This window comes from Chenopodium quinoa, unplaced genomic scaffold (assembly GCF_001683475.1).
Source record: "Chenopodium quinoa cultivar QQ74 unplaced genomic scaffold, ASM168347v1, whole genome shotgun sequence".
Lineage (NCBI taxonomy): Eukaryota > Viridiplantae > Streptophyta > Magnoliopsida > Caryophyllales > Amaranthaceae > Chenopodium > Chenopodium quinoa.
Window position 1 is genome coordinate 9,334 of NW_018742478.1, and position 9,741 is coordinate 19,074.

At 33.9% G+C, this 9,741-nt stretch overlaps 1 pseudogene; it reads right to left on the reverse strand.

Annotated features, from left to right (window-relative positions):
• Nucleotides 1-6,500: 6,500 nt before the first annotated feature.
• LOC110719070 lies at nucleotides 6,501-9,016 on the reverse strand (annotated as a pseudogene).
• Between the last annotated feature and the right edge of the window lie 725 nt (nucleotides 9,017-9,741).

Sequence of the window (9,741 nt, forward strand, 5' to 3'; positions counted from 1 at the left end):
GAATTAAATAAAATTTTAATTACCAATACAACAACTTTGCTCGAATCATCTATTGTCGAAAACAAATCTAACCATTTAAGTTGATGTTGCCATACCCAACAAAGCGAAATTCGGGGATGTCACCACCTCACCAACAAATGTAGCTAGAGCACAATTATGCGTACCTTGACAATAACTCCTGAAAGACAGCACTGAAGAATTGGTAAAGGGTCAAGACTAAAATTATATCATCAACAAGAAAATTAGGCCATGACTTAATTGACTTGTTCCATAAAACACATGCAACCAAAATCGGCTACAGATATGTTTATACGTGCAAAATCCGCAAAAAAAAAAAAAAAAAAAAAAAAAAAAAAAAAATAATTAAAATTAATAATGTATTAGAAATGACATCACTTGAAATTTGCTACCACCAAAAGTGCAAATTTGCTTCAATTTTGGAAAAAAACTTAACTGAAATGTTGCTATCAATTTCAACCTCCACCAACGGCCGCAAATCTTATATTTAATTTCTTTTTTCCTCTTCTTTAAAATTAAAGGTAAAAAAATTATCGATACATACAACCTAGACCTGATCAAGTATGGCCCGAAATTTGCCCGGGTTTGGGCAGAATTTTTGAGCCCAAAATGCGGGTTTGGGCAAGGGAAAATAGGCCCGAAAAAATTCTGGGCGATTATGGGCAGCAGATCTGGCCCAGCCCGGCCCGGAAAAAGAGGTGTCCAATTTTTTTATTTTCAGAATATCAGATTATGTCATTAAACCTAAACCCTAACAGCCTAAGTCTTTTCATTTCTCATTTTCTCCTAACAGCCGTCACTTGGTCACTCCCTCTTCCTTACTCTCCTTCTCAAATTTTCATTTCTTTAATTTCTCCTTCTCAATCTTCCACACCTTCTAAGCGCCTTCTGACCTCTCCATTGAAGCGCCTTCTGAGTTCTCCATTGATGCGCCTTCTGAGTTCTCCATTGCAGCGCCTTCTGAGTTGGAACTTGGATTTACTTTTTAATTTAATATTTGTAGGCTTTGTTGTACTTCCATATTCAAAACTTTTATTATTTATTTGTACTAGTTTAGTTAAAAAAATTAAAATTTATAATTTTATGCACTAACAAACTTTAAATTACAAAAAATAATTAAAATTGATGACTTTAGAGTGTTTAGATAAGCAGGCCCAAATGGGACGGGTTTGGACATCAACATTTTGGCTCGAATCCTGGCCCGGCCCGACCCGAGAAAATGGGCAGAAAAACAGGAACTTGGCCTGACCCGAATCCAACCCGACCCGGCTTGCCATTTGATCAGGTCTAATACAACCCTGCGTGTCTTGATCATACACGTAACACATGTGATAGAGCATAAAAATTAATTTTCGACTTCAACTATTAACTTAAATTTGTAACTAATAAACATGCTAGCATTGGATTATGCTACATCCGCATTTCAAATACTAATCTTGCTATCAAGTTAAGGTTATGATTGTGTTGATAAAAATTTTATAATAGTCATTCGAAATAAATTACAAAGTTAAAAAGATTCTAAATAAGAAGAACAAAACCAACAGGGTATACAACACAAAGGTTGGTCGCATATACCATAACCCTTGAAAAAGTAAATAGTAGTGCAGAATTTTTAATGGCAAGTTAGATAATCACGCCTAGTCCGTCTATTGTAGTAGGAGAGTGAGGATTGCACCAGACAGACCCCTAGCTTAGCAGAAATGATAACGTGTTCATACTCGTTTGTTATTTTTAATCTATTTTATTTGAGCTTCAACTATTAACTAACTTTGACTTTGGCTATTAACTTCTAGCTTAGTTTCAAAACATTTTAAAATTATACGCAAGATCCCAATGAAGGAAATTAACATTGTTGAAATAAGTTTATTTGAGGATGTTGTGTGAATGTCGGTCATGTAAGTAACATTTATGCGGTATACTTAGAGCTGTCAGTTTCTGACCCGAACTATTAAATCCAACTGTTTCAAATCGATTTGAAAAGGAACTGAACCGACAAAACCTGTTTTTTTGAAACCGAAAACCGACCCGATCCAATTTTTTCAAACCCCCAAAACTGAACTGAACCGAATTTGTATGAATCGTTACTAACCCGACCCTTATCAAGCCACACCGTTACAACCCGAAACTGAAAACAACTCGAACCTATTACGTCTGAAGCCGATAGTAACCCGACCCATTTAAAACCGAAAACCGTTTAAACCCGACAAAAATCTGATAAACCTGAACCGGTCCAACCCGTAACCCGTTGTGATCGAACCATTTATAACTCATAATCAGTTATTACTGAACCATTTCCAACCCGTAACCCGTTGAGACCGAACTGTTTACGACCCGTAGCCCATTGAGACCGAACCGTTTACGACCGGTAACCCGTTATTACTGAGTCGTCTACAGCCCGTAGCCCAATATGTTTATGATATGATCTGTTTCAACCCACTACTCGATAAACCCAACTTATTTATTTCTTAGCTTGATTATAACATGACCCGTTCCTACCCATTATCTGACTAACTCGACTAGATAATGATCCGACTCGATTTTAACCCAATATGATTTGGACTGAAACCCGCTTCAAATTGGGTAAACCCATTTTCAAACCGACCAAGTCCAATCAAAATCGACTATGACCCTGAACCGATAATGACCGGACCCCCAATTTCACTCGATCGATCTGTTTTGAACCGAAACCCATTTTCAAACCGACTCGATTTAACCCAAATTGATTATGACCGGAATCGATTACAACCTGACCCGATTAGAATCCGAACTGTATTGAACCGAAACCCACTTTAAACTAGCTAAACCCGTTTTTAAACCGACCCGATTTAACCCAAACTGATTATGACCCGAACAAATTACAACCCGACCCGATTAGGACCCAACCCGAATAGAAACCGCAATAAAAAAAACCAAATTGAATTGACCTGATGATTTTCAAAACCGACCCAAACCGACCCGCTAGTCATTTCAACCCGTTATAAACCGATCCATTATAACCCAAAACTAATAAACCCAACCCAAACCCGAACTGTTTACCCGAATTGACACCCCTAGGTATACAATGTTGCGCAACCATGAGTGATCTTGTTCAAACACATGAAGTCAAGCTAATAACTCACCATTCGCTATAATATCAACCAAAATCAATACAATTGGGGTGGTTTTCATCTCAGTATAAATTGCACGGAATAAATAAGAGACACATTATTAGGTTGGGGTGAAGTAGTGATACAGCTCCCTACATCACCTTGTAGAACGTTTAGGGTTTAAATTTCACGGAGCTCATTATAGAGACTTTCATTAACTTTTTACTTTAGAAAAAAAAATAAAAAAAAAAATAAAAAAAAATACTAATAAATAAATAAGACACACCTTGTTTTTCAAATGCTCTATAGTTGTTCAGCTCAATATCTATTGGTTTATAAACTTGCATGTTTCCAAGTGGAACATGGTTGAAGGACAATAATATCCGAAAGTATTAGGGTAAAGTTATCCACCATTCCAATTCTTATCATTCAAACAAAATCTCTGAGTCCCTCAGGATTAAAAATAAGAAAAATAGGGGAATTCATGAAAAAACTATCCAAAAGGCTGATAGCTGAACACATGATGTAATACAATTAGCTTATCATATTATTTGATTATTTCTGACTGTTTTTGTACAAATCCAAGTTTGCATACATATCCTTTTCCTCAAAGCCCACTTTTTCTTTGTCATAGATTTGTGGACGACGGAGTTATATAAAAGACAAGTGATTCAAATTAAATGTGATTTGATGATACTCCGTATTTATTTTATTGTGGAGAATAGGAGATGGGAAGAGAGGAAAGGGGGGAGGAACTTCAAGGAAAGAAGAATAATGCTTCAAAAAAGTATTCACATCGGTAATCAATACAGGTCAAAAGACGTCAAACCTTCACAGTTAAAGAAGACACATCTCTAAATTAAAAAAGTGAAATAACTCATTTTCCATTCTTTTCCCTTGATCCCACTTGACACAAAAAAAAAAAAAAAAAAAAAAAAAAAAAAAAAAAAAAAAAAAAAAAACACTATTTTTACTAATCCAAAAAAAGGATGAAAAATAAACAAAACAATTTAACAGGAAACATAGTTCATAGTAATACATGTAAATATGATAATACCTTAATAAAATAATAATATGCAATAAAAAAGTAAAAAAGAATTAGAAGGGAAAGAACTAACAAAAATTGATGAACGTAGGTGACACATTAGAGGTCCAGGAGGCAGGAGATTTCTGCTGTCCAAATTTCATATTCATAAGGTTTTGCATCATATTCAACCTGAAAAATTAAAAGCGTATAAAAATATATTATATCTCCTATGTTTATCATTAATAATACATCAAAAATTTAATGTGTATACATGTATATAGATCTAGTCTCCCTACCTAAGAAAATCATCATATATGTATAAATAAATAAATTATTAATAAAGTTCAAAAATATGCATATCAAAATAATTAGTAAATCAAGTTTGCAACGATAAAAAAATATAATTAATCAAGAAAAAAATGGACTAATATATATATATATATATATATATATATATATATATATATATATATATATATATATATAATTGGAAAATCTATATGTGATTCAAATATAACAAGAAGGAAAAAAATTATGAGAAATATTAATTAAAATCACATGTAAAATATATTAAAGGGAAGAAAAGCACAAACCCTAGGCAGCAGAATGTTGGTGTTGATCGATCTATATTATTGAGGCTCTCAAGAATAGTTATAGAGTATCTTTTGTATGACTATCAATCTTTCATCAATATCTCTCCATTTTTAATTTTATTTTTTTTATGGATGATATTTGTTTCAATATTTTATTATTTTAATTTAACTTTTAATTAACGGATGCAGAGTAGTGCAGGAAAAAGGGTCAACAGTTCCATCATTTTATTTTTTTGGGTGATAAACGGTAACATCATAAATTCATAATACAAGAGTGAGTGTACGAGTACAATTTCGTGTTTGGCTACCCGGCTTACCCCTCGTTTCATCACCCCTTTCTTATTATATTACTAGATTAATACCGGCGTATTGTACGGTGATGATGAGTAAATTTCCATATTTTTATATCTTTCGTTGATAATTTTTTTAAAATAACTAGCTCACTTATTTATATATTAAAAAAAACATGTGCATAGTCATTTTTAAATTGTTATTATTTAATACTATATCATAATATTTACTATATTATTGAAAATATACAAAAATAATGGTTAGACAAAATATATTTAATGTTGTTTTATCTATTGAGCATAAACGTTTAGAATGGAAGCTAAAGGAATGAAGAACTCATATAATAAGCAATCAATATCTATATCTATTAAATATTACTTCCCCCGTTTCTTTTTAGTTGATACGTTTCTTTAGTCACGTTTGCCAATGCACAAATTAAATCATTAATATCTTTAATTACCGATAAACAAAATTATGAAAAGTAGATTTTTTGAAAATATTTATCGTGACGAATCTAACAAGATCTCACGTGACTATATTTTTCATTACGTATAAAGCACAAAACACGGTCAAAGGAGATTGTGTAAATAGTGCTAAAATCAAAACGTGCCAACAAAAAAAGAGGAGGTAGTAGAATGGAAGAGAAAGTCAAGTTTCATATTTTTAGTTTCAAAACTAACTCAGTCCTTATTTTTAGCAAATAAAAGGAAAGGAAAAAACTAAAAATTAAATGATGACATCATATGTAAATTTGGAGGGAAATTTTTTAATGAGAGTTTGACACGTAAGACACTTTAAAGGGTTGATGACATCAGCATGTTTTGTTTTACTAATAATTAATAGATTAAGCCCGGATGGGTTCAGTACGGTGGTATCGCATATAGTCATGGTTGTACATGCTTAAGATGATGTCCTGAATGGTTATGGTGGTTGCTAATTGTGGCCGATAACTTTATGTAAGAGATCAAAAGAGCAAAATGTTTCAAAAATTAAGTTGCAAATTATTAGTTGTCCATGATAGTAATACACCACTATTAAACTACGTTAGTAGCTACTCGTACTTGTTATCTCCCCGAATTCTAAACATGGTGATAAATCCTTGTTATACTAGCATATACGTGATTGAGATGTTGATTAACATACAAGCTTAATTGCTTATACATTAGTTAGTTCATGTGTCGCATGGCACACTACGATACTAATTTGATGACAAAAGTAAAACCTACTCTATCTCGTCCTTCAGGACTTTATAATAACGATTATATAGTATAATTAAAAGTTGATCTCCATTAATTTAGTAATTGAATGTCAAAAAATAAATATATGTTTATATGATAATAAAAAAAAATAGAATACATTACGCAAAACTTCGAGTGTAATACGAAGTATCAAACCAAGTTATACATATTTGTTAGTTAGATAATTCATCCCATTCACATATAATAGTTAGGTAGTGGTGAAGTAGTGAAAAATAGGAAATCACTCTAGTTACTTGAGTTGCTTTGGAGTTCTCTGAGCCTGAAAAAACAACAATAATAAATTAAACTCGATAAGAATATAAGATTCATTATTCAAATTCCAAAATCAGGTCTATACAAGATTTTATGCACGAACTATATCCTACAAAGTATAATTTTAGGCAAGGGGAAATAACCTAGCAATTTCGGCTCTGCGCTTAGCTTCTTCAGCCATGGAATGAAGTTCCCTGAAAGAGTGTCTCTCACTAAAAAAAACCCTTCATGTCTTCAGCTCTCCTCCCACCATGTTCCGTCCACCTTTCTGCCGCCCATGCCGCCTCCCTTTCTCCCCTTCCAAAGCTCTTTTTATCCCTAAACGCGGTCTATTGCCACCCCAATTCAAATTCATTTTTAAAATAAGTTCGGAAAAAATAAATCTAAAATTTAATACAAAGTAACTAATAAAATAATGTGAATAGTTAGTGTAGTAGAGTACCTTATTATTGAACATTTGATGCCATGCTTTTCCACTAATTGCATATCTAACCGCGAATTTTAAAGGATCTAGAAGCATGTAAGTCATAACGTTGTACAACCATATTACCCCTGTCCATCCCCATCCAATTTTTCTTATTCCCCCCAAATCCCAGTTTGCTTCTGCCGAGATTATGCTAGCAATCTGCATTTCATTACACAATTTCGAGTTATGCCGAAAAGAACACGTACACATATTTGTAGTACCATAATATACTATAGGTACTATATAGTCCAGATTTAATTGTCATGTTGATAGTGTAATTTATGTGAACTAGTAATGTGACAACTAATATTACGTACCAATTGGCCGATGAGGAAGGCGACAACTAGAAGAAAGCCAGGTCTTACGGTGAAAGACCAACCCCTAGCTCGTGTTACAAAGATAAGTGCCTGACTTATAATGCTAACTTGAAGATAGATAGCTGATGCCATTCTTTCCTTAAGATCTTTTTCAACTCCTGGGGCTGATAAGTTGTGTTTGTATTGATTTAAATCTCTTACTCCAAACTTTTCCTGCTCAAAAAAATATAAACCAATAAAGACTAATTAGGAACAAACATAGTGTTTAATTCACCCTAATTATAGAAAATAATTTAATGTGTGGTCTTGTTACTTGTTAGATTTGTCTATGCGCGGTCTTGTTACTTGTTAGATTTGTCTTCACGTGTATTTTCTTATCACTTGTTAAATCTAGTATTTTAGTATCGAAAATGGCTCCAATTACTTCTCATGTCATCTAATAATCAAAACATGAATGGTAGAATTCTATAGGCCAGGTTTTAGGTACCGCGAAGAAGCTGGTGTCGGAAGCTGCCCAGTAGAAAACAATAGTCATGGTAGCAAGGTAGCTACCAAGGACAATTCCAGTGGTAAATATTTCCTTGAGGTTTCATCGATCAGGTGTCGGAGACGGTTTCACTCTGTCTTTGGATATGGTCATTATGGTACCTACATTACATTAAAATCATTCATCAGTCATCACATATATTGAATCTAATAATCACAATCTATGCAAGTTGAAAACCACATATCATAAGCTTAATTGATCGTCAAATTTGTAGCAAATGTTTATCAACATACCATCATTAAGGATTGCAATCACTAGAATCATGGTAGGTGGGAAATCAAATTTCCAAATTACACATAGCATCATGAATCCCAACTGCCACATAACAATACATCATCATTAAGAGTATGTTTGCCATGACTTAATATAACGAGCCATATCAAACTGTTGCAATTTTAAAGAAACGGAATAAGTACTATAAGTTTAGATTATAAGAAATAATGACTAGAAATTAGTTCTTACCACGATACGGATGGTAATGGACACTGCATATATCTGCAGGAAAAAAAAAAAAAAAATGAAACTACAGTATCAGGATTCATACTATGACTAAAATGTTTACATGATGCTAAATAATAATTTTCTTGTACGAGTACTCGAGTAGTACCGTGTAGTTTTTCATTCTTTGGAAGATGGAACGGCTTGTAAGAACAGCACTAATGATAACACTAAGCCCGGGTTCAGTTAAAACAATATCGGAAGCACTCCTTGTTGGAACAACAAGTGTGTAGTGTGTGAATTTTGTGTGTGAATTTTGTGGAAAAAACTCAAAGTCCCACATTGGTGGGAAATGAGAGTTTTACTCTCTTTATAATATAGAGAGTGGGCTAAAGGGGTGTGGCCCTTGGGCTACCCACATTTTGCGGAGAGGGAGGACCTATATGGTAAACCATATATCACGCGCGCCGAACCGGGCCGGGCCGGGCTGGGCTGGGTCGGGTTTGGGTTATTAAACAAACTTAATTTTCGTTACCGGTTTGATTAATATTCAATTACAAAACGTTTTACTGTTTTGGTTTAAATTTTTCCGTTACATTGCTTGATTCTCGTTGCTGTTTTACTGCTAAACGTTGCACCGTTACACTGATTTAATGCCTTGATTCTTGCTTAACGAATACACTAATTGCAGTAAACGTTGCTAATCTTTCTCCCGTTTTCATGCTTAAGCCGTTACGTATCTTTACCTATAAAAGGACGGTTCCAGCTTTGTTTTTAAAACACACGGCAAAAGTTACAGAAAACCACTTTGCAAAATATATTTTCTCTTCCTCTCAAAACAGTCGAGCAGTTTCTTTCTGATTTTCTGGTGTTCCGTTGTCCGGTAGTTCGGTGCAAACCCGCCGGTATTTTATACTTGTGAAAGACTGTTTTATCCTGGGGAACATCCGGTTGTTGTACGAGCTGCTTGCACAAATTAAAGGGCAGTACCGTGAATGTTCTAAAGAGAGCGACATAGTCCGCGACTCAGTCTAGTTCCCGGTAACTTTGTTCTGTTTTTATTGTTTACAGCAGTTCGGTTTATAACAATTTTAGAACATTTTATTTCTGCCTTTATAATCATCATGTCTACCGAGGAAATTACTATGTCCAATGACCTTAACAAGCCCTTCCGTTTTGAAGGCGCTCATTTTAAAAGGTGGAAACAGAAAATGCAGTTTTTCTTGACTGTTAAAAAAGTGCATTCTGTATTGACTGTCCCTAGGCCTGTTATTCCTGATAATGCTGAACAAGATGATCTAGTGTATTGGAATTCTGAAATTGAAACTTGGAATGAAACCGATTTCATGTGCAAAAACTATATTCTTAATGGTCTGTCTGATAACCTGTATGACTATTATAATCTGGAAAACACCGCTAAGGGTTTGTGGGATGCCCTGCAAAAGAA